Below are 24,165 nucleotides of genomic sequence, written 5' to 3' on the forward strand. Positions count from 1 at the left end.
ATAATCCCTGAGTACGGCTGGGGCGGAGGGGGCTGCTGGGAGTTGGAGTCCAACGCTTAACGATCGCCGATTGGCCTCCGCCCTCCGGGCTGTCATCCCATGAATTCCATCATGCTCAAGTTCCTTCAGAGAGGGGTGACTACAATACCGCACATCGCGGGTGGGGGAACATCTGTGGCCCTACACATGTTTAGCAGCTCCCATCAGCCCCTGCAGCCAGCATAGTGAATGGTCAGGGATGATGGGAGCTCAGTCCAGCAACGCCATGAGTGCCATAGTTTCCCCTGCCTTATAGAAACGGAAGAAGAGGCTGCCTCATTAAGACAATGGTCCAACTAGTCCAGCATCTTGTCACAGTGCCTGAATGAAAAGCCTGGAAGGAAGATCCAAGTGCAGCAACACCCTCCCTTCCAGCAACTGGTTTTCAGAAGTATTGCTGCCTCACAGCCACCAAGGGTAGTAGCTTTAACCTAAGAACATAAGAGCCTGCTGTATCAGGCCAAAGAAGGCCTATCTAGTCCAGCATCCTGTTCTCACAGTGGCCAACCAGCTCTCCACAATCAGGACCTGAGTAGAAGAGCAGCACATTGCTGGAAACTGCAGGAGCAGCACTCCTGCAGTTTCCAGCAATGGGTGTTCAGAACTTTCACTGCCTCTAACCGTGTAAGCAGAGCAGACCCATCATGCCATATAGACAATACTTGTGGAAGTAAACCTGCCTCTTGTTTGCAACAAATATTTCTTTGTGGGGTGGGGAATGGTTAATATCTCACATTTGATGAAACCCACATGATTCTGCATCTTTAGTGTATTTAGAGCTCACAGCACTGCTGGAGAGTAACAGCTGGGGAAGAAGGTTTTTGCCTTTGAGCTCTGTGGGCTTCCTGTAGCATCTTGTTGTCCAACTGCTATGGGGAATAGAATGTTGAACTAGATGGATGCTCATTCTGGCTCTGCTTATGTGCACTTGTAATTATATTAACTCAGGAGTAAGCCCTAAGGTTGCTTGTACTTGGGGACAAGTAAACATGCTCAGGACAGGGCTCTTAAAAATTCCCCTTCAGCAAATTTTGCACTGAGCTATTGAAATAAGTGGAATCAACCTCTATAGCTTCTTAAAATTTATCTGGATGGCCCCTGAAACCATGCCATGGGCAGAGGTGAAGACCTGTTAATATTTCTGCAGCAGGGTCACCTACTCTAGTATCCAAGAGCTGCCCAATTAGCCTAAAATAAGAGTCTCATTAGTCTTCTCACTGTTTATACTGATTGGAACCAATCAGAGTAAAAGGAGGGGGAAATTGTATTCCCGCAAGTTAAGCATTTAGGAACACTGAAAACAAGATGCTTCATTTTAAAAGGTGTGCAAGTTCTGTTGCATGCAATGGAACTTCAAGGAAAACACAACTTAAATCCCTCTGAAATAAGATATTGCAGCACTCTAAATCATTTGTGTATAGAATTTGTGTATGTGCATAGAAAATATTAGATCTAGTTGAATGGCAACACATGGCGATCTGCATTGATAGTGGCAGTGCATTCCTAACTATTATTATTGTATAATTATAAGATTATTGTAGAAGTGGATGCGGGTGTGGCGTTCATAATGGGATCCTGCACTTTGTTACCATGCTATTGCCCATAGGTTCTTGCTTTTAGTTCCTACTTAACAGTGAGTGCGGTCCTATCCTTAAGTTATGCTGGTTGAATTTCTGCTAGATGTCAGTGGAACACCATTGAAGAAGAAGAAGAGGAGTTTGGATTTGATATCCCACTTTATCACTACCCTAAGTAGTGTCTCAAAGCAGCTAACATTCTCCTTTCCCTTCCTCCCCCACAACAAGCACTCTGTGAGGTGAGTGAGGCTGAGAGACTTCAAAGAAGTGTGACTAGCCCAAGGTCACCCAGCAGCTGCATGTGGAGGAGCGGAGTTGCAAACCCGGTTCACCAGATTAGGAGACTACCTCTCTTAACCACTACACCACATTGGCACCAGGGGCAAAACCAGTGGGGGATACAGTGAAGAAAGAGCTGATCTGTATTCACAGATGAGTACTTCCCTTCTCCCACTAATAGTGTATCATAAAGAGGTGGTGTAAAGTGACACAGATCCAGTTATCAGAGAGCCCCCAAACTACGACCCCACTGCTCTGCTGGCTGTGGCTGATGGAATTTGTAGTCTAAAACATTTGAAGGACACCATGGCAAAGCTGCTTCATGTGTTGTAAATGTTTAAGAATTTTTAAAGTTTTTGTTTGTAAAAAAACCCTAGAAGAAACATCTTAAATTTGGCTTGCATAACAAAACTTTCATTGTCTGATATCTGTCAAGTGTTGCATGTGGCAAAAAATGACTAATAAATTTAATAATAGACATAAAAATGCTACATATGCCTTGCTGTATTTTTTATGAGAGTGCAGTGAATAGAAAATTCAGTCAAGCAACCTATCAATTTTCTTTGCTGAAATTTGCTCCCTCCCCCACCCCAAAACCTTTCAGTTGTTTGAGGTCAGATGAAACTGAAAGCAGTTCAGTGCCTTTAAAGAAAGGGTTAAAGAAAGGACTTAGCATTAGAACAAGTCTGTGAAAGTTAATGCAAAAAGTGAGCTTTTGAAAGGAAACAATAAAGCAATAAAACGGGAATGAGATGAGTTTATCTCTACCACAGGCAGGGAGGAGAGGAAGGAGCCGAAAGCCTTTTGTGTGTGTCATAGGATCAAAGAAGGTAAAAGATGTAGGAAAGCCATTGAAAAAGTGTGAAAATGTATGCGTTATAAGTGCAAGTAATCGGCACAGCATTTTCCTTGCTTATTCTGTAAGGTCAGTCTGCGTAGCATTGGAATTCGTAATAAACACTCTTTTGTTTGAACACCGAACCTGGATCATTAATTGGCCTCCCAGGTTGCCCGCAGGAAAGGATTTTTCCTTATCACTGTCACCATATACCACAAAACAGCCTCAACTAGGCATATGTATTTCTTTCTATTTTGAAAGAGCAAGCCTATGCAGCTTATCTGTAGTATGACAGAGGCTACTGCTTTTCAGTACTCAGTAAGGAAAGCATGCAAAATATCTGGAGCTGAGTGATAATACTGTTGTAGAAGATGTTCGATATTTACTGAGGCCCTTTACAGTCTATGTGGGCTGAGTTGCTTGGATGAGTCATGCAGTATATTACATTAACAAAAGAGATGGTACTCACAATCCAAATTTGATGGTGTGCATGTGTGTGTGATAGAAAGGTAAAGGCAATGTATAAGCTTTTGCCTAAAAATAATGAAAAGTTTAGAGTATAACGAAATATAAATTTCAGATCAAGTTAGTCATACTTATTTTTATGTGTGCGCTTAGGTTTTATTTATTTATTATTATTGACATAACTATAGAAACAAAAACCTTTTCCATCTCCTATTTCCTTAACATGCATTCCATAACTCAAAAAAACCCAATTCCATCTTTTGGCAAAATCAGCACTACCTGGCCTTCCTTACCTTCTTCTGACTAACTCCATCAACTTGTCTGTTACAGCCAATTCCATACATGTCATCAGCCATTCATTCCCATTCTGTCGGGCCTGTTGGCACTTCTATTTTCTTGCCCTTTCAAGAGGGTGAATCCAAAGAAAGACTTCAGATGATGTTCACATGATGGTCATGAGGTCCTGGTACATTTCGGTTGGCAGAGGCAGTGAGTCAGGTATTGCAATCCCGTGTCATAGCTTAAAAACAACACTTTTATAGCTTAAAAACAACACTTTGAATTGGGCCCAGAAACATAGACAGCCAGTGCATGCATATGGGATTATATTGCAAGACATCATAATTAAGTGACTAGCACAAATAAGGAGGACGTTAGATAGCTCAGGAGTGGGTTGAGTTCACCAAGCTTTTCCTTCAATCATTAGCAGTTATTAAGATGCCCTCCCATTTGGCATTATTAATGGCCCATTACCTTCCCTTTGTCTTTCTTAATGGCTCTTCTCCCAGGTGATTACCAGGCTATCATTGCTATTCCAGCAATTGAATCTGCTGGATCCAGGAATTAGAAGGGGCACAGGTATTAGGCATTCAGCTTAACCACTCAAAACTCATAACAGTATTCATGACTTACATCAGGGGTCGGCAGCCTAAAGCCCATGGGCCTGTAGCCCACAAGGCTTGTCTAACCGGCCCACGGCGACCCCTGCCCCCCCCGTTGCCCCTCACTGCCCGCTCTTACCAGCGCGGCATGGGGACCGACTTCCAGGTTGATGGTGCCAGTGCGCATGCGCATGGGCACTCCTCTGACCTGGATGTGTGCCAGAAATAGCGTGAGCGCACGTGTGCGGGGTGGAGAAGTGCCCTTGCAAATGCGCACATGCTATTTCTGCGCACTTCTGGGTCGGAGGAGTGCCGGAAATAGTGTGTGCGCATGTGCACGGGTGCCCCTCCGACCCGGAAGAGCGCGTGTGCGCACATGCTTCAACCCATCTGATGGATGGAGCGTCGACTGGCCCATCCTGGGACAAGGTTGCCAACCTCTGACTTACATCATGTTGAATGAATCAAACCAAGGACTTGAAAACGGGAAGACATTCATACAACTATATAACAAATCATACTAAATCATATGATATACTATCCAGCATTTTAGCACTGCTGGTTTATTGAAATAGCTGCCATTTCTAACACTGCATTTAAAATATAAGAAAGCCCATTTATAGGAAAGCACCCTCAGAGTCATTTGCCTCCTAAGCAAAAATAACTGCCCCCAACAGACTTAAAGTGCAATATTATCATCTTCAAATAGGATTTTACTACAGGTGTACCAGGTAGAATTATAGCCTTATCGTGACTTTTTTATTTTAAAAAAGTTATATCAATTATAAAGTCCAACTGAAATCTACTGGATTTGCCCACATATGTTTGACACCAGGTTGGCATTAAAAATAATTTAAATTATTGCATTAAAAAAAAAAAGTTTCACAGGAATTTCTACCACTTTCATTTGGCAATTTTTAGCTTTTTCCGTAAGTACTGAAGAATGCAACAGTGGAATTTGCTCAGATTAAATTTTTCATATGCAGGTAGGTGCTGCCATCTAGTTTTTAGTGTGAACTCTGCTCCATATTCTGAGAGCCTTCTTTCATGTGAGATCAGCATCTCCAAGAGAATGTACAGCAGCCTTTATTTCAGAAGACCTTTTCTTTCCTGAATTGTGTGAAACACCTAGATCGGTCCAAAAGTCAGAAGAAGAAGAAGAAGAAGAAGAAGAAGAAGAAGAGGAGTTTGGACTTGATATCCCACCTTTCACTCTCCTTAAGGAGTCTCAAAGCAGCTAACAATCTCCTTTCCCTTCCTCCCCCACAACAAACACTGTGTGAGGTGAGTGAGGCCGAGAGACTTCAAAGAAGTGTGACTAGCCCAAGATCACCCAGCAGCTGCATGTGGAGGAGCGGGGAAGCAAACCTGGTTCACCAGATTACGAGTCCACTGCTCTTAACCACTACACCATGCTGGCTAACAGCACAACCTTCACCATATATTTCTTATAAGTAGATCCTTTTAAGTTCAAATGGGACACAGGTGGCGCTGTGGTCTAAACCACTGAGCCTTGGGCTTGCTGATCAAAAGGTTGGCAGTTTGAATCCCCGTGATGGGGTGAGCTCCCGTTGCTCGGTCCCAGCTCTTGCCAACCTGACAGGTCGAAAGCACCCCAAAAAAGTGCAAGTAGATTAATAGGTACTGCTCTGGCGGGAAGGTAAATGGCATTTATGTGCGCTGCTCTGGTGTCGGTGTTCTGTTGCGCCAGAAGCGGCTTAGTTATGCTGGCCACATGACCTGGAAAAACTGTCTGCGGAGCGGACAAACACCAGCTCCCTCAGCCTGTAAAGCAAGATGAGCGCTGCAACCCCAGAGTCATTCGCGACTGGACTTAACTGTCACGGGTGCCTTTACCTTTACCTTATTAAGTTCAACAGGGCTTACACCCAAGTAAGTTCAGCTACATATTTAATGGGTAGTAAGGCCTACTAAAAAGGTAAAAAAGTAAGGCCTACTGACCTCAGTGGGACTTACTTTCAAGTATGTTTGTATAGGATTGCATTGTTAGCCCTCTTATGGAAAAACTGGGGGGCTGTTGCTGCTATTTATTTATATATATATGCACCAGGAATCTACATAAACAAAAATGACAGATCCCTGCCTAGAGGGCTTTGCAACCTAAATGTCAAAACCATGAGCGGCAGCTGAGGGATTGGAGAGGCAAAGAAATTTCCAGTGTTTGGAAACCTCTTTTTTAAAAGGAGCTAGATCCTGATCATTCTTTTAGCAAACAAATTAGTTCAGTTCAAGTTCATCAAAATGAATGTTTTAGTTCAGTTCAAACTCATCAAAATTATCTCTTTTGTTCAAAGAAAATTCATCACCAGCAAAAACATTTCAGCATGCAAAATGTTACAAGCTGCTTTGGTGATTTATGGGGCCCTAAAGTAAATCAGGGGTCTTACACAAGTAATAAGATATCTGACAGACAGAATGTCAACAGGTAAAGCTTTTCCTATAATTGTATTTCCATACTAGAAAGTGCATACCCTGTTTAATCTGTGCCAGTCACACAGCTGTTAAAGGCACGTGACATCATTTTCTTAGTTCTTGTATCTTACTTCTCACTGCAAGCTGCTCCTGTTGGAACAGAGCAAATCTCTTTGGCAGGGAAGATACAGGAAATACCTCGTGTAACTTCTTTCTAATTGCTTAGCAACAATGTTTAAATGTTTTAATAACATAAGGAGAACCTGCTGGATCAGACCAATGGCCCTTCTAATCCAGCATCCTGTTCTCACAGTGCCCAGTGCTCACAGCAAGCAGGATTCGAGCACAATAGCAATCTCCCCTCTTGTGGTTTCCAGCACCTGGTATTCAGGAGCATTGCTGCCTCCAACTGTTGAGGCAGAGCATAGTCATCATGGCTAGTAGCTACTTAGTCACTTAAGTGATCCCAGCCATAGCAGCAGATAGGTCTTAAAACATTGCCTCCACAATTTGCTTTCTAACTTTCTTTGTCAGACTGATGTCATTATTTTAATGAATGGAATGAATATAAAGACCTAAGAATCAGACAAAATATACCAAAATGAACTTAATTCACCCATAGTTCACCTATCACTTGATCATGGATGGAGGACTTGACCTGGCATGTGTAACAGAGACTTGGTTGGATGAAGCAGATGGGCCTGTCCTTGCTGCTGCTTGTCCACCAGGTTTCTCTTACGCACAGCAACCCAGGCCTTGTGGGCGGGGAGGGGGGGTTGCAGTGATTTTTAGGAAGTCATTAGTTTGCACCAGGCGTCCTATTGGGAAGACCCAGTTTTCCGAGTGCATGTTCTGGAAGTTGGGCAATAGGGGCAGTACAGGATTCCTTTTGGTGTAATGACCTCCCCGCTGCACCAAGGATTCCCTGCCTGAGCTGCTTCAGGTTGTGGCGGATGTTCTCCTGGAGACACCTAGCTTGGTTGTCCTAGGGGATTTTAACATCCATGCCGACACGACCTTACAAGGGGCCGCTCAGGACTTTGTGGAAATCATGGCCTCCATGGGGCTGTCCTTGAATAAGTCTGGCCCAACCCATAGCCGCGGACATGCCTTGGACCTGGTGTTTACCTCGATGGATGTTGGTGATCTGACACTAAGTAAAAGCGAAACGAAAGAAGTGCCATTGCCAGATCACTTCCTGGTGCAACTGGACTTCTCTGTGACCCATCCCCTCTGCAGGGAGGTGGGACCGATTCGGATGGTCCGCCCCCGCCACTTAATGGATCCAAATGGTTTCCAGAGAGTGGTAGGGGATGCTTTATCCCATGCTGATGGCCTTTCAGCCGATTCCCTGGTGGCCCGCTGGAATGTGGAGTTAACCAGGGCTATTGACTGTTTGGCTCCGAAGCGCCCTCTCCAATTGCATGGAGCCCGGGCAGCCCCGTGGTTTTCTGAGGATCTGAGGGCAATGAAACAATCATTGAGACGGCTAGAGCGCCGGTGGCGGATAGCTCATTCCGAGTCTGACCGGACACAGGTTAGAGCTCAACGTCGAGCCTACCAAGTGGCGATAGCGACAGCGAAGAAGACTTTCTTCGCCGCCTCTATTGCATCTGCAGAAAACAGCAGCAGGAGACTTTTTCAGGTGGTTCACAATTTAGCGGAACCACCTGCGACATTGGGGCCCAGTACGGGCCACATGATCTCCTGCAATGATTTCGCAAAGTTTTTTGCAGATAAAATCGCTCAGATTCGGGAAGAAGTAGACTCCACCATGGGAGCAGGGCCAGGGCGGGAGAGTGCTAGAGTCCTGTCTAGTCAAGTTGTGTGGGATCAATTCCAATCTGTTACCTCCAAGGATGTGGACAGGCTGCTTGGACGAGTGAAGCCAACCACCTGTCTCCTGGATCCTTGCCCATCCTGGCTTATAAAAGCTAGCCGGGAAGGACTGGGCGATGGGCTTTGTGGGGTGGTGAATTCTTCCCTCCGTGAGGGAGCCTTCCCAGACCTGCTGAAAGAGGCGGTTATTAAACCGCTTCTTAAAAAAAACATCTTTAGATGTGGCCACGATGGCCAATTATCGCCCAGTCTCAAATCTTCCATTCTTGGGCAAGGTGATTGAGCGAGTGGTTGCTGAACAACTCCAGGCATGCCTGGAAGATGCGGACCATTTGGATCCCTTCCAGTTGGGATTCAGGCCTCATCATGGGACTGAAACTGCCTTGGTCGTACTGGTTGATGATCTCCGGCGGGCTAGGGACAAAGGTGAGAGCTGTTTCCTAGTTCTGCTGGATCTCTCAATGGCGTTTGATACCATCGACCATAACATCCTTCTGGACCGTCTTGAGGGGCTGGGAGCTGGGGGCACTGTCATACAGTGGTTCTGCTCCTTCCTCCTGGGCCGTGTTCAGAAAGTGGTGGTGGGGGATGAGTGTTCAGACCCCTGGGCTCTCACTTGTGGGGTGCCTCAGGGTTCTGTCCCCTCCCCCATGCTTTTCAACATTTACATGCAGCCACTGGGAGAAATCATCAGGAGGTTTGGGCTGGGTGTTCATCAGTATGCGGATGATACCCAGCTCTACCTCTCTTTTAAATCAGAACCAGTGAAGGTGGTGAAGGTCCTGTGTGAGTGTCTGGATGCGGTTGGAGGATGGATGGCGGCTAACAGATTGAGGTTGAATCCTGACAAGACAGAAGTACTGTTTTTGGGGGACAGGAGGCGGGCAGGTGTGGAGGAATCCCTGGTCCTGAATGGGGTAACTATGCCCCTGAAGGACCAGGTGCGCAGCCTGGGAGTCATTTTGGACTCACAGCTGTCCATGGAGGCACAGGTCAAATATGTATCCAGGGCAGCTGTTTACCAGCTCCATCTGGTACGTAGGCTGAGACCCTATCTGCCTGCAGACTGTCTTGCCAAAGTGGTGCATGCTCTGGTTATCTCCCGCTTGGACTACTGCAATGCGCTCTACGTGGGGCTACCTTTGAAGGTGACCCAGAAACTACAACTAATCCAGAACGCGGCAGCTAGACTGGTGACTGGGAGCGGCCGCCGAGACCATATAACACCGGTCTTGAAAGACCTACATTGGCTCCCAGTACGTTTCTGAGCACAATTCAAAGTGTTGGTGCTGACCTTTAAAGCCCTAAACGGCCTCGATCCAGTATATATCTGAAGGAGCGTCTCCTCCCCCATCGTTCTGCCCGGACACTGAGGTCCAGTTCCGAGGGCCTTCTGGCGGTTCCCTCACTGCGAGAGGCCAGGTTACAGGGAACCAGGCAGAGGGCCTTCTCGGTAGTGGCGCCCGCCGTGTGGAACGCCCTCCCATCAGATGTCAAAGCGATAAACAACTACCTGACATTCAGAAGACATCTGAAGGCAGCCCTGTTCAGGGAAGTTTTTAATATGTGACATTTTAGTGTATTTTTTATCTTTGTTGGAAGCCGCCCAGAGTGGCTGGGGAAACCCAGCCAGATGGGCGGGGTACAAATAATAAATTATTATTATTATTATTATTATTATTATTATTATTATTATTATCAAATATGGGACTACTTTTAGGCATAGTTCAGAGATTTTAGAACTAGTTCAATTGAACTAGTTCCTCCCAAGCACTGGATGAATCTGTGGAAATGTGAGTTTTGTGTCAATTGGGGAAGTAAGTCTTCCTCTCGGCCCTGAGTGCTCACTGGAGGGACAGATCGTGAAGCTGAGGCTCCAATACTTTGGCCACCTCATGAGAAGAGAAGACTCACTGGAAAAGACCCTGATGTTGGGAAAGATGGAGGGCACAAGGAGAAGGGGACGACAGAGGACGAGGTGGTTAGACAGTGTTCTCGAAGCTACAAACATGAATCTGACCAAACTGCGGGAGGCAGTGGAAGACAGGAGTGCCTGGCGTGCTCTGGTCCATGGGGTCACGAAGAGTCGGACACGACTGAACGACTAAACAACAACAAGTCTTCCTCTATTGTAGCAGCATGCATGAGTACATGTCGCATTAAAACATAGTTTAATGAGGTTCCCTACCCCTGCATTAAACTATAGTTGACATGAACAGTGGTTTAATGTGAAATAGTATGTGTTTTCCTCTTCCTCACTTGTGTGGAAAATGCTCACAATTGTGTACAGAGATGAAGCTGTATCTCGAAAGACGGTGTATGAGTGGTTCAAGCGTTTCCGTGAAGAGCGGCAAACCATTGAAGATGACTCTCTGTCTGGCAGACCGTCGATGAGCAGAACGGTGGCAAATGTCGACAGAATTTGTGAGTTCTTGATGCAGGATTGGCTTTTGACCGTCCGAATGATGGCAGAAGAATTGCACATTCTGCGTGAAATCGTTGCCGAGGTTACTGAGTTGTCCCACCCTCCATATTCTCCTGATCTGGCCCCACCTGTTTTCTTTCTTTTTCCAAAACTGAAATCTGCACTGAAAGGGCACAGATTTTCCAAAATTTCATACATCCAAGCTGCTGTGATGAGGGAACTGAAAGCAGTCCAAAAAGAGGACTTTTCCAGAAGTTTCCAGCAGTTCTACGAACGTTGTCAATGGTGCATTGTCTCAGAGGGGGCCTACTTTGAAGGCCTGTAAGGTATGTATGTTTGAATATTACTCGCTGTCCGATTTCTGTGACCCTTTACCGAACTTTCCAGTCACACCTTGTATATCCTTATAATAAAGCAGTAGAACTGATCAGTCATGCGTTTTGTGCATCTCTTTTTGGAATCGCTGCAACTGGTTCCCGTTGAGGCATCAGTCAATCCTTTGCCTAGGTCTGTATTTGGACCCATAGGGTAGAACAAGCACCCACACTTTGGAACTCCCTGCCTATTGACACGAGGTTGGTACCTTCATTGTACGCCTTTTGGCACCTGCTAAAAACATGATTGTTCAAGGAAGCCTATCCAGACATGTAGAATGCTGACTTGTTTTAATCTTATTGTTTTATTTTATTCTTTAAATGTTTTAAATACAGTGGTACCTCAGGTTAAGTACTTAATTTGTTCCGGAGGTCCGTTCTTAATCTGAAACTGTTCTTAACCTGAAGCACCACTTTAGGTAATGTGGCCTCCTGCTGTTGCCACGCCGCCAGAGCACGATTTCTGTTCTCATCCTGAAACAAAGTTCTTAACCCGAGGTAATATTTCTGGGTTAGCAGAGTCTGTAACCTGAAGCATATGTAACCTGAAGCGTATGTAACCCGATGTACCACTGTAATTGTTTTAAACTATTTTTACTGATAAGTTCATTGTTTTATTCCTTTTGCAAACCACTCTGAGAGTTTATTTTACAATCAAGAGGTATATAGATTTTAATATATAAACAAAACTGACACTGCAGTTTATCATGCAAAGAACTGCTGCAAAACACCCACAACCCTGTCATTTTTTTGGTTATATAAGTCAAAACACATGGAACTAACACACACGTGTGTATTTTTAGTCGTAGGTTTCCTTAATAAAACCTTCATTATTTCACTGAATTTTGAGACTGAATGGAAGGGAAATGTGTAGGAGTGTTTATTTGATCATAAGGCAGGCAAGGCAAGGCTGTGTTTTCTTGATTGTGAAGCTGATAGCCTTTAGGCTCCCCCAGTATTGAAGGCATCCTAACTCAGGGGCTTTTAATGTTTTTGGTGTGCCTTTTTTTGAACATGAAAGCCTGCAAAACAGAAAACAGCCAAAAAAAGGAGGGGGAGGGAGAAAGAAAGAGCGAGAGCAAGAGAAGGTTTTGTTCAGATGTCAGGTACAAGTTTTTATTCCTCGTTACTATGAAGAAAATATTGATATCTGGCTGAAGGTGCTACTGTAGAGATCGGTGAAGGATCCTGGGGGTGTTGATTGCATCCCTGGGCTCATCTTCTTGAGAGGGCTTTAATACATGGTCAAGTCTTTGAAGAAATATTTTGTGTGGGTTTATACCAGTCAAGGCAGAAGAAACTCCGGGCAAGTCAGTCTGATGAAAATATTGGTGCTTTTTTTCTTCTTCTGTGAGGTATGGAGCTCATTAAGGAAGCCGTTTGCCTTGCGCTTCGCATTATCCAGCTTGCTTTGACCTCACACAGTGCTGGTATAATGGAACATAAGTCAGGAAATCTCCAGCTTTATATGTGCCTGTTTATTTATTTTGAAGTATTTAGAAATCACTTAATATTTCTAAAATCTTTCAGCAGTGTATGATATAAAAACAAAATATCATTAGAACAAATAATAAACAGAGCAGCATAAAAGCAGGCAAGTTCCACTTAGCAAACACAATGCGTTCCCTGGAAACTGTTCATTAGGTGAGCATTCACATAATGAGTCAATGATTTCCATTTATTCCAATAGGGAAATTTCTAGTACGTTCCCAACCGTGGAATTTTGCCCCCCCCCACAAATGCTCTGACAATGTTGCTACACCCCTACCTTTTCTGCACATGTGTTCTTCTATTCCTCCATGATTTCCCCACAAAAACAGCAGGAAAGAACTGTATGCTGCTATATCACCCCATAATTTGTCAGTTTACTCCCTTGATTTTCCAGGGCAAAGGAGCTATTGATGGACTTTTCTGCAATCAACATGGAAATGAGTGTTAATCAGGCACTATAATGCATTTGTTTCTGGAACCCCAAATATAATGCAGAAATTAACAGGGAAACATCAGAGAAATGGAATAAACTGCAGTGTGAATGGAACTTAAGTGAGTAAACTCAAGTTTCATGATGGAAGTGTGTGTGGGGGGGTATTCTCCCAAAGTTGACAAATGCAGCCCAGGTACATTTAAAGCAACAAGAGCAATGTATTCTGCAGATCAAGTCCATTAGGAATATCGCAGACAGATGTTGGTAACTCAGCTTGAAAGTAGGACTTTGATATGAGCTCGAAAGCAACAGGTTTTGCCACTGCTATTAAAAACATTTTATTTCTCAATGCCTTTTAATAAGGCCGATTGTATGAGCATTCTCAATAAGACTGTAAGTCCTGAAAAAGATGTCTGCATTTATACCATCCAGTTATGTATTAAAATGTGCATCCCTGAGGGAGCTGCAGAGATAAAGGTCACTGATTCTTGAGTTCTGAAAGACAGACACGGCACATCTCCAAATTAGTATTTGATGGAAGGCTGGCATTGCTGTAAATGAACTGAATAATTCTGAACCTGCAAACCTCCCGCAATATCGCTCCCTACAAGAGCATTATAAACCATACACTTAAAAAACCTACACAGCTTCATTGTGCGGCCGACATCGGTGGCTGGTCAGAGACAACTGAAATGCAGTTCTGGCAGGACAAGAAACAGAGTCAACTGCAAGTCCACACCTGGAACTGATGAAGCAGTCTGATTAGGATGAGAAGCACTAAAAAGAGCGTAAAGTAAGGCCAGGAATTAGGAGTTGTGACTGGGCAAACACACAGATACAGCAGGGAGAACCAGGGCCAGAGGCAAGGGCAAGCAGCAGCAGCAGCAGAATTTTGATTTGATATCCCGCTTTATCACTACCCGAAGTTGCCTCAAAGCAGCTAACATTCTCCTTTCCCTTCCTCCCCCACATCAAACACTCTGTGAGGTGAGTGGGGCCGAGAGACTTCAGAGAAGTGTGACTAGCCCAAGGTCACCCAGCAGCTGCATGTGGAGGAGCGGAGAAGCGAACCCGGTTCACCAGATTACGAGTCTACCGCTCTTAACCACTACACCAAGGCTAGGAGCTAGGTTGCCTGTCAACGGAGCAGGAATCAGAGAACAAGGAGCACAGTGAGAAGGAACCAGTGGACTTCAGGCGAAGCATAGACCCAGGCCTGACCCGGAAGTATTCATAGCAAGGTCTGGTTGAGGGCTGCCTGGAGGGTGGAGCCATTCTGGAGCCCAGAAGAGCAACACTTAGTCTCCTTCCAGTCTGCAAGCCTTGGGTGGCACAGTGGGTCAGTGCATCTGGCTGTCAACCAGAAAGTTGGGGGTTTGAGCCCACCCAGGGATGGCCCTGGGCAGGATTGGTTGGAACAGATGTCCCTTGGAATCCCTTTCAGTGCTACCATTTTAAGATTCTGTTCTAATTGATTCCATCTATGGGGAACGTTAAACAGAACCTAGGATGTTTCCAGCCAATTGAGATGCAGAAGTTGGAACACACTTGACATCGCTGTGCCCCCAGCTTGTTTGGAAAGGAAATGTAGAGACTCAATGGTACCATGGGGGGGGCGGGGAGCGGTCTCTGTGGATGCTGTCATGATAGACCCTTTTGTGGGGCAGGAGCTCAGGAGAGGAGATAATATTGGGTACAATATAATGGGTACAATATTCAGCACATTCCCCAAAACTATTCTACTTGGTTGTTGAAAAGGTGAAGTAGTTGACTGTCTTGCATTGCTGACCAATTTGTTAACTTGAGTGACACAAACCACACCAGCTCACAGGATATCAGGAGAAACTCCACCTATTCCAACCTTGCATCGAAGGTGTCTTCTTAACCCTGCTCATGTGCTGCAGTAGGGCTGAGGATCTACAACAGGGCTCAGCAACCTTTTCAGCCGTGGGCTGGTCCACCGTCCCTCAGACCATGTGGTGGTACGGACTACATTTTGAAAATAATAATAATGAACAAATTCCTATGCCCCACAAATAACCCAGAGATGCATTTTAAATAAAAGGACACATTCTACTCATGTAAAAACATGCTGATTCCTGGACTGTCTGTGGGCTGGGTTGAGAAAGCGATTGGGCTGCATCCGGCCCCTGGGCCTTAGGTTGCCTACCCCTGATCTACAACATACAATTTCATTGAGAAATTGAGCTTATTACAAATCACTGGAGTAACAAATGCCATGACAATGCCTCTTATTTAATATTAACTTTATATATCCTATTTTTCTTGATCAAGGCTGTGGTCATACACATGCTTACCTGGGTATAAATGCCATTGAACTCTGTGAGGCTTACTTTTGGGTGGTCATACATAGGATTGCACCATTAATTCCTTTAAAAATGTGTTACTTTTTCATTATTTTACTAATGAAAAGCCTTAGTCAAAAGCACAACGAGGCATGTGGGTGCAAGTGTGAATAAACCTCCAGGACAGAATTATAATAATCAAAAAGCAAAATGGAATTTTAGGGAATTTCAGTTTACATGGCATTTAAGGGGGAGGGAGGTTCAAAAAGCTATTATGCAAGCTTCTTATTACTTAGCTCCTGTTATTTGGCCAGGAGGTTCTCATGTCCTTGGTTGCAGAAATAAATTATAATCCTTTGCTTAAACCATCTCAAAAAATGGCTGCAAGTGCGTCTGTCTCAAAGGGCCGAACAGTAGAAAATCAACCTATGACAACCTCCTCCGGCACTCTAAGCCAAGTGAGGTCAGACTGAGATATTTTGCTCACTGAAAATAGAGGTCAGACACAAGTTTCTGCCTTCACCTGTCTGCCCGGGTTCATGGTGCCACCTGAAGCAGGTCACTTCATGAGGACAACATAGTAAAGCCATCCCTGAACCTGGCCTCCAGAGGAAGCTGTTCCTCTTTGAAGCTGAAATAACTAATTTCCTTTGAAATTGCCAGCCTGTGCCTTTTTAAATTGATAAAACCAGTTTAACCTTGAGAGAGAGGGTGAAGAACACACACAAAGTAGATGTGCTGGAGTGTGTGTGTGTGTGTGTGTGTGTGTGTAGAAGAGTGGTTGCCAAAAGCTGCTGGGCATTAAATTTTGATGTTTTTGAAGAAGTGTCAACATTTTTAATGCCCCATTCAGGCCTCTCTGCAACTTGCCCTTTTGAACATGATCAAGCAGCAAATTCTTAATCTAACGGAATATCTTACATGGATTCTGGCTGCAGCAAGAAGTTCTTTGACCTAGAAGTGGAAGACACTATGGGACTTAAACCTCTCATTGCGATACAAGAATATGTAGACTGTGGCTGCTGCATGGAAAATAACTCACAAATTATGCATGGAAGATGCAGAGCATTTCGATGTCATTTGGTGGGATTCCATTCCTTACGTGTCAAATTCAGATATACAAAACTGTCCTCCCCCACTAAATCATGACATTTGACTTTCAAGATGTGTTTAGCTGCTTTTATTTTTCAGCATTATCTGCTCTCTGTTTATGTGGAAAATACAAACTCTGGTCTGCTCTTCTGTTTTGTAATCTTGATTATTATTTTTTTAAAATGTTGCTTTGTACCTTTGACTTTACATTAATAAGTTTTTTGTTTTAGTTTTTTTTTTAAAGTTGATTTTCTGTGACCAGTGTCACAGACTCTTCTGTGGGCTTCAGGCTGACCAAATTTGGAGAAGAGTTATATGATGCTCACAACTTGACCGGCAAAGGAGAATTCCAGCTGGCTTTGCCTCAGGCTGGCCTGTGTTTGGGGGGCAGGGAGACGAGCTGAGTGCCATGTCCTCTTAGCCTGAAGCTCACTGAGCAGAAGGCCAGCTGGCTTTTACAGCATTTGCTTTTTCAAAGGAGAATTGCTACTGCCACTTTAGACCTTTTAGATATTGTCTATTAGTGATATTTTCATTTCAGAGCGTTTCTGCCATAGTTGTTCTCCATTTTGACAACTTTATTTAAGGGTGACCTTTGGGGATCAGGAAGCACTTGCACCCGTCCTTTCTCTAATTTCAGTATTTCCAGATAACTTTGATTCATAATCTGCCTTGTTCAGGCCAAGGTTTAGATTTGCATTTTCACACATAGAGGCTCTGGCAGCCAGCAACTCACAACCTCTGCTGCTTTTTAGCTTCCCCATATCCTGCCTCTAGGAAAACTCCTATCACAGCTCAGTACTCAGAATGGAATCTGGTGGCAGTAGTAGCAAATCCACTTGCTAGGACAGAGCCACTCATGATAGATAGACACATTTAATTAATGACAGTCACAGACCAATAAAAGTTGACACACACAGGAACATTATCCCATATATATTGTTAGGAGAATCTGCATTCGCAGACTATATGAAGTACCGTATGTGTCAAGAACGTTTGTGCAGGAAAAAACTCAGTCCTATACCCCTTTGATAGAAAGTGGACATCAAATCCTTTCAGCTGAATTGGGTTTCCAGCTCTGATAATGCAGGCATGTTTTCCCTCTGAGAATGTGATTTGATTTCTACATATGAGTAAAGCTAAGGCGAAGGAATGCCTGTCTATAAACCTAGGTAACTTAAAGGCCTATGGGTAACTCTACATTTGTGGGTTCCTCAGTGGCCACCATTGTTCTGACCAAATAAAAACTGTATTAAAAGATCACAGCTGGAGTGGTTAATTGAAGATAGTCCACTACAGGAGCGTTATGGACACAGCAACGGCTGCTAGGACCTTGGGCAGAGCACTGTGGAAGGTTAAGGCCAGAACACAGAAGGATGAGCTGTTGCTTCAGCAAGATGTAGAGGGCTTCTGATCTGATACCGCTATTGTTCTTGCTCCTTGAGAGTAGTGAGCTGTGCCATGGCTGAGTTCTGTGGCTGTTGACCCCTCCAGCATGGGAGTGATTGAGACTGCACTGGAAGTATGCCTTGTAAGGCTCCATCTGTACTATACATTCAAAGCAGTATCGTACCACTTTAAACAGTCATGGCTTCTTCCCCCCAAGAATCCTGGGAGGTGTAGTTTGTTAAGGGTGCTGAGAGTTGTTTGGAGACCACTGTTCCCCTTACAGAGCTATAATTTACAGAGTGGTTTAATGATCAACCCCCTCCTCCCAGGAACTCTGGGGATTGTTTTGAGTTTTGTTTTGTGAGTACTCATGACATTTGTCAGAATTCATTGGCATCCTGTAGTTTTGTGAGTATTGCTGCTGTTTTTATTTATTGAATGAATGAATGAATGAATTTATATACCGCCCTATACCCAGAGGTCTCAGGGCGGTTCACAGAAAAGATCACAATATATAAAATCAAAATAAGAACAATAACCCAATAACACCCCCCCAAAAAGAGCCACATTTTGAAAGGGAATAGGATGTCCATCAGGTCAACCAAAGGCCTGCTTAAAAAGGAATGTTTTTGCCTGGTGCCTAAAGCAACCTTGCTGCGTATCAACCCATTAATGTCATAGTTCACCTCAGATGGAGGCTGAAAAGGAAGTGTAGCTTAGTAGGCAGCTCTGCCTTCTCAGAGGGAAGTCTCTTAATTTAAAAGGGGCAGGCCTGCTTTAGTCATCATCAGCTAAGTGAGGGAGACTGTGGTTGTTTTCAGACTTCTGAGCTGGAATCAGAAGAAGGCAAGTCACTAGATACATCATGGGTGAGCCCTGGCATTGATTCCCATTCTTACTCCAGATTCCTGGCCTTGTTTCCACAACAATGACCTCCAGGTCATGACAATGAGACATGGATGTGTTCTCCCCTTTGTTTCAAATTCTTTTGAAGATAAAAAGACAAATGTTTTTGAGCATATTCTGCGTTTTCTTAAACTTTCAGAAGGATTTCAGCAATGCAGAGGTGCAACACAGGAAATAACAGAGGCCTTCACTAAAGAACTAACTCATGAAGGAATATTAAGGGAATTAAATGCATACACAGATTGGCCAAACAAAGGCTGAACAGGGAACATGAAAAATGGCAAATAGTTTAAGGGGATTAAACATCAAAGAAAGGAGATGAATTATTTAGAGTGGTCCAAGAGAGTATGTGTAGGAATACTAAAATAAAATTAAGCAAAGGAAAATCGAGGCATATGTAGTTATGTGTGGAACGGCCTCCCAAAGGAAGTGGAGAAAGCAGGCACTATTCCTTGAAACAATTAAAGCAAAATGGATGGTTAGAATGGAGTTTTATCTTGCAGTCACAGATGCTTTGGAAAACTACATATCCATGGTTTTCAACCAGTGTGCCATGACACCCTGGGGTGCCTTGAATGATGGTCAGGGGTGCTGCGGGCAGCACTGGCCTCTGTCCCTCTTTCCATCCCTCTTTCCTTCCCTCCCTCCTCTGATGCCCTCTTGTGTCTCTGCCTCCCCAAGGCTTGCATAGCTGTTTATTGCTGCAGCCCTGGCTATAAGCTCCACAGGTGGATAGTGCCTCTGGGAGGCACCTCTCTTTGGGGTGGTGGTGGTGGGGGCAGCTCAGAGACCAGGGAGCTACCCAGAAGACTCTCAAGGAGAGGAGCCTGAGAAAACACTCCATAAGGGAGGGTTTTTGAAAAAGGGTGAGAGGCTGCCAGCTCTGCAGACAAGAGGTGCATAACAGGGCTGCTAAGCCCCACAGGGGTGCTGCAGAAAGAATGTAGTTGGTTAAGGAAGCCATGGACTAAAAAAGGTTGAAAATCTCTGGCATATATAGCACCCACTCAGTGGTTTACCATATCCCTTCCCTTAAATAGCAATGTTAATTTCCTGTGCAGCACTGGGGAGGCTGTTTCTTTATGCTGGGCACCAGATGACAATGTTAATATTTATTATGAAATCTAAACCCACAAGGGAAAGAACACAGTGAGTTAATGTTGCCAGATTACATGATGACTGAAGTTTGATATGACATTTATCTTCAGGAGTGAGTAGACTGATAAATCACAAGTGGCATAACCACTAGTGAGTTAGCAAGTGTTTACTCATGAGTGAAGATAAATGTCATATCAGACCAGTGCCATCTTGCATCGTAGGCATGCCCAGCGTAAGTGGCTTGTTCATTGTTTCCGATATGTTTCCTCCCTTAATTACAAGAGCCTATAAAGATAACAAACAGCAGGCATATTTTCAGAGTCATTTCCATGCTTCCCATTTCATTCACATCCATCCATTGGCCATACTGTTTTTCTCTGAAACACGTGGCATACTTTCTTAGCTCAGGATGCTTTGGCATGCTTGTGGGAGTAGTGCAATAGGGGTAAGAGAGATGCTCTGATTTACACTATGCTCACAGTCAGCCCTATCAAAATGTTCTGCTGCTGCAGCAAAGGCAGAAGCCCACTTTAGATGTATCAAATCATCCTGGTTTGGCATCGCAGAAGTTTAGGGAAGGACAAAGTTATCAATATCCATTCTGTTACATATTCACTTTAAGCAGCAAAGGGAAAGCAGAGAGGGGGCCAGTCTGGTCTCGCATGGAAAGGAGTTCCATAATCTGGGAGCAGCCACCCAGAAGGCCCCCTCTCTCAAACATACCTGTGAATGTGTGTGTGTAGGGAGGACTGACAGAAAGGCCTCCACAGTCCTTCTCAAAGCCTGGGAAGACTCAAATAGGGAGATACTGTCCTCTTTAGAGCAAGCACTCTCTTTGGAGCTATCCAAGGTTCTGGCAGCTCTAGGCTGATGTAACCTGACTGAGGCTGTGTACACACTCAATGTTTAAAGCACATTTGAAGCATATCCTTTCCCTCAAAGAATTATGGGCACCGTAGTTCATGAAGGGTTGCTGGGAATTGTAACTCAGGGAGGGATAAACTACAGTGCCCAGAATTCTTTGAGGGAAAGAATATGTTTCAAATATGTTTTATGGGTTGAGTGTGTACACAACCTGATTGACTAAGCCACCCTCAGGTATCAGTTGGCCCCCAAGGGTTGTTTGTTGTGTCCCATTGAGACCTCACTTGAATGAAGCTGAAAAAACACTTTCGTACTTAAAAACAATTTCAAATCCAGTACAGATACAGACTGCTTTGTGATGCATGAAGTGTTTTAGGGCAGGGGTAGATTGGACAGACCTCATGTTTGTGTGACCTACTTTTGTTTTCTACTAGAACCCTGAGATCTATCATATGGAACCTGGTGCAATAGGCATCTCCTGAGCCCATGAATTAGGTTTTTGTTATCACAAATGCAAGGAGCTCTCACACAGTATTATTCTGGTTAACACAAGCTTTTTTCATTTCAGTTGTATAATTTTGAACCAAGGTTGTAGAGAGAGGGTCATTCTGCTGTTGCTATTGCTCAACAATTGGGAGCCAAAAAAAGCTTTGCTACTGCACACCAGTGGGTGTGGTGAGACAGTACTGTGAACATCACTGGACAAAGTTGCTGCTCTCCCACCCTTTCTGCACATGCCTGTATCTGCTCCTTCATGAGTCCCCCATGAAAACAGCAGGAAAGAACTGTGTGCCAGTATAACCACCCCAAATTTTGCCACTTTCCTCCTGCAATTTTTTTTGGGGGGGGCTGCAAACAGATTTTTGTTGGAATCAAGTAACATAGAAAAGAACTCTCAACATGTGCTATATTCCCTTAGTTTTCTGGAGGTGGCTTTTATGTCATGTGAAAACACAAATACAATGCAGAAATTAACAGTTAGGGAAACATCAGGGAAATGGAATAAACTGCTGTATGAATGCAACCCTACGCAGGTACAAGTTAGTCCATTTCCTATGCTCACTCAATCCAATCCTATTTTAATTTTCAGTCAGCACTGCCACATCAATACAACAACAATGTTGACAGAAATTGACCTATGCAAACTGCAACACACTGATGACAGAGTTGGTGACACTGCCCTCTACCAATGACAATGTGCCCAGGAAATCTGTCTATCAAAAACCCAGGGAGAAGCCACTTGACATCGTGCTGCACCTTCTTTTCCCCACTTCACCTGTTGCCCTCCTTCCTGCCATTATTTGCACACCAGATGTTCCATGTAGGTTGTGCCCTGTTTATTTTTATTTTAGGTTTTCTCCTTTCATGTATTTTTTTCTTTGTCTCATGCAGCTTCTACTGATTTGATATTTATCTTCAGTGGCGTTTTTAGTAGGTTAAAACATTAGTGAGATTTAATAATAACAAAAATATAAAGCAACGAGTGTATAAAAAAGTGGACAACACCAACAGGGACTTTGCACTGTGATCCTTCTGTATCTATCATGTAGAGAGATCCTTCATGTTCTATTTTGAGATTTTCTTTCTTTTTCCTGGTGTGAGATCCTGCTTCTTTCTCTTCCGACAGATCTCTGAGAATGACTCAGTTTATCCCTCCTGTTCTGACTATCATGCTTAAGGCTGCACATTGCAGATGCTCTTTTTTTTCCAGCCAAGAAGCAATAGGTAGTGTTCCTTTCAGATACCTTTCGACTTGCACATCTTTGATGTGCTATCAAGGGTATGTTTATTGTAATTTTAGATGTTGAACGCTGCAGTCAGCCAACAAGACTCTGTGCAGCAACCCACAACAACATATGAAGCAGATTAAAATGCTTATTTTTGAGTACATTAGCCTATCCAGCATTCTGAGTTCAGACTTGGGCAAACAGACCAAGACAAGGAGAAGTAGGGTGAGGTCTACAAGAGGGACGGAGAACATGTGGCCCTCCTATGTTGTTGGCCTACAATGCCCATCAACCCTTCCCATTGACTGTGTCGCTGGGGCTGATGGGAGTCGGAGTCTGGCAACATCCAGAGGGCCATAGGCTCCCCATCCTTGGCCTAGGATGAGGCATGGCAAATAGCTTAAGATCTGATGGCACCCTGGACATCTCTGTGCAGGACACTTCTTGGAGACTCCATAAGAGAAGAGCTCAAATTCTGTTTCAGCAGCAGTCATCCTTAGAGCGAGCTGAAGCTCTGTCTCAGTAGCTAGTTTTTCCTTCTGTGATGAGTATTTCTTCATTTAAAGGGTCTTAGCCTGCTTTATTCATTGGCTCTGATGGAATAGAGGAGTGTGGGACACTCTCGGTCAGGGGAGGATGGATTGCTCTCCTCATGTCTGAGAGATACTGGCACATACACAAGGGGGTGCACTTGAAGGTGAACTGTTAAAGTGCTATTGAAGCAAAAGGTGGTTTCAGGTTTGGTGCTGGAGGCTGTGATGTGTGGAAATGCCTCTTAGACATTACTTATAAATCATGGGTTTTGCATATTGACAAAGCAATAACGTCTAAAGGCAAAGGTTCCTCCAAGTTTTCCGTCAAATCCTATTCATAACGTTCCGGGGTTCATTCATGGCATTCCTTGTTTTGTAACTAATCTCTGTGAAAGTAAAGATAGTTTTATCAACCAGCAGGAAGCTGAGCATTTGCAAAACAAATGTTTAAATGAAAATCATTGGCGCAGGTACACTGGGAGGGTACTTGCATTTAGGGCAAAAGACTATGCAGTGAAAATTGTGAAAGTCTATACACTTGAAATATAGTATGTAGTGATTAGATTAAATTTAAGAGCATTTTGCTAATGGAGAAGCATGTTCTGCTATACTATAGGTGACCCTGGGGGAACGTTTAAAAAGCAAGGAGTAATGCACACAGGCACATGCATTTCAGTGAATATGTGACATTTGTCATTCACATGTTCCAGCATCTATTTTGGGAATGCCTGAAGACTGATACATACTCCCCACACCCATCCCTTTCAGATACACACAACTGAAGGTTGATCACATTTAATGTGACCCATACCTTTAACTGATGCATCTCATCCATTTTTTTGGCAATCTTCAAAATTGTCTGGGCTTGTCAGAACACCATTTTAGATTCTTTTAAAAATATATTTATTTATTTATTACGTACATACAAAGAAAAATAAATTTAAATGAATTAAAAAATTAACATTACAATAATATATATGAAAAAGGTAAAGAAAAAGCTTACAAAAATACAAAGTGGAAAAAGAAATTAAAGAGAACAAAGATATACCAACAAAAAAGAAAATGGAAAGGAAAGGAAAGGAAAAAAGTAGACTTCCTACGACAACTATACAGTTTATATGATCTCATATCAGATTTTTTCACTTGGTTGGTTTTTTACTATTTCTGTTAATTTTG

The 24,165-nt window shown here is 43.7% G+C and overlaps 3 long non-coding RNA genes across 3 annotated transcripts in view; 2 read left to right on the top strand and 1 right to left on the bottom strand.

Moving 5' to 3' along the window:
• Window positions 1-10,441, top strand: part of LOC310683259 — a 179,570-nt gene extending 169,129 nt beyond the window's left edge. The window contains exon 4 of the long non-coding RNA XR_014514328.1: window positions 10,385-10,441. This is a non-coding gene — a long non-coding RNA (uncharacterized lncRNA). The remainder of the gene's footprint in view (window positions 1-10,384) is intronic.
• Window positions 28-2,386, top strand: LOC310683260. Its single transcript, XR_014514332.1, has 2 exons — window positions 28-1,160; window positions 1,292-2,386. It is a non-coding gene; the product is annotated as an uncharacterized lncRNA (long non-coding RNA).
• Window positions 10,442-12,482: 2,041 nt separating the features above from the next.
• Window positions 12,483-13,795, bottom strand: LOC310683416. Its single transcript, XR_014514407.1, has 3 exons — window positions 13,718-13,795; window positions 12,919-13,061; window positions 12,483-12,577 (listed from the first exon to the last, which is right to left on the bottom strand). It is a non-coding gene; the product is annotated as an uncharacterized lncRNA (long non-coding RNA).
• Between the last annotated feature and the right edge of the window lie 10,370 nt (window positions 13,796-24,165).

Source organism: Podarcis tiliguerta (assembly GCF_965153285.1).
Source record: "Podarcis tiliguerta genome assembly, chromosome: 8".
NCBI lineage: Eukaryota > Metazoa > Chordata > Lepidosauria > Squamata > Lacertidae > Podarcis > Podarcis tiliguerta.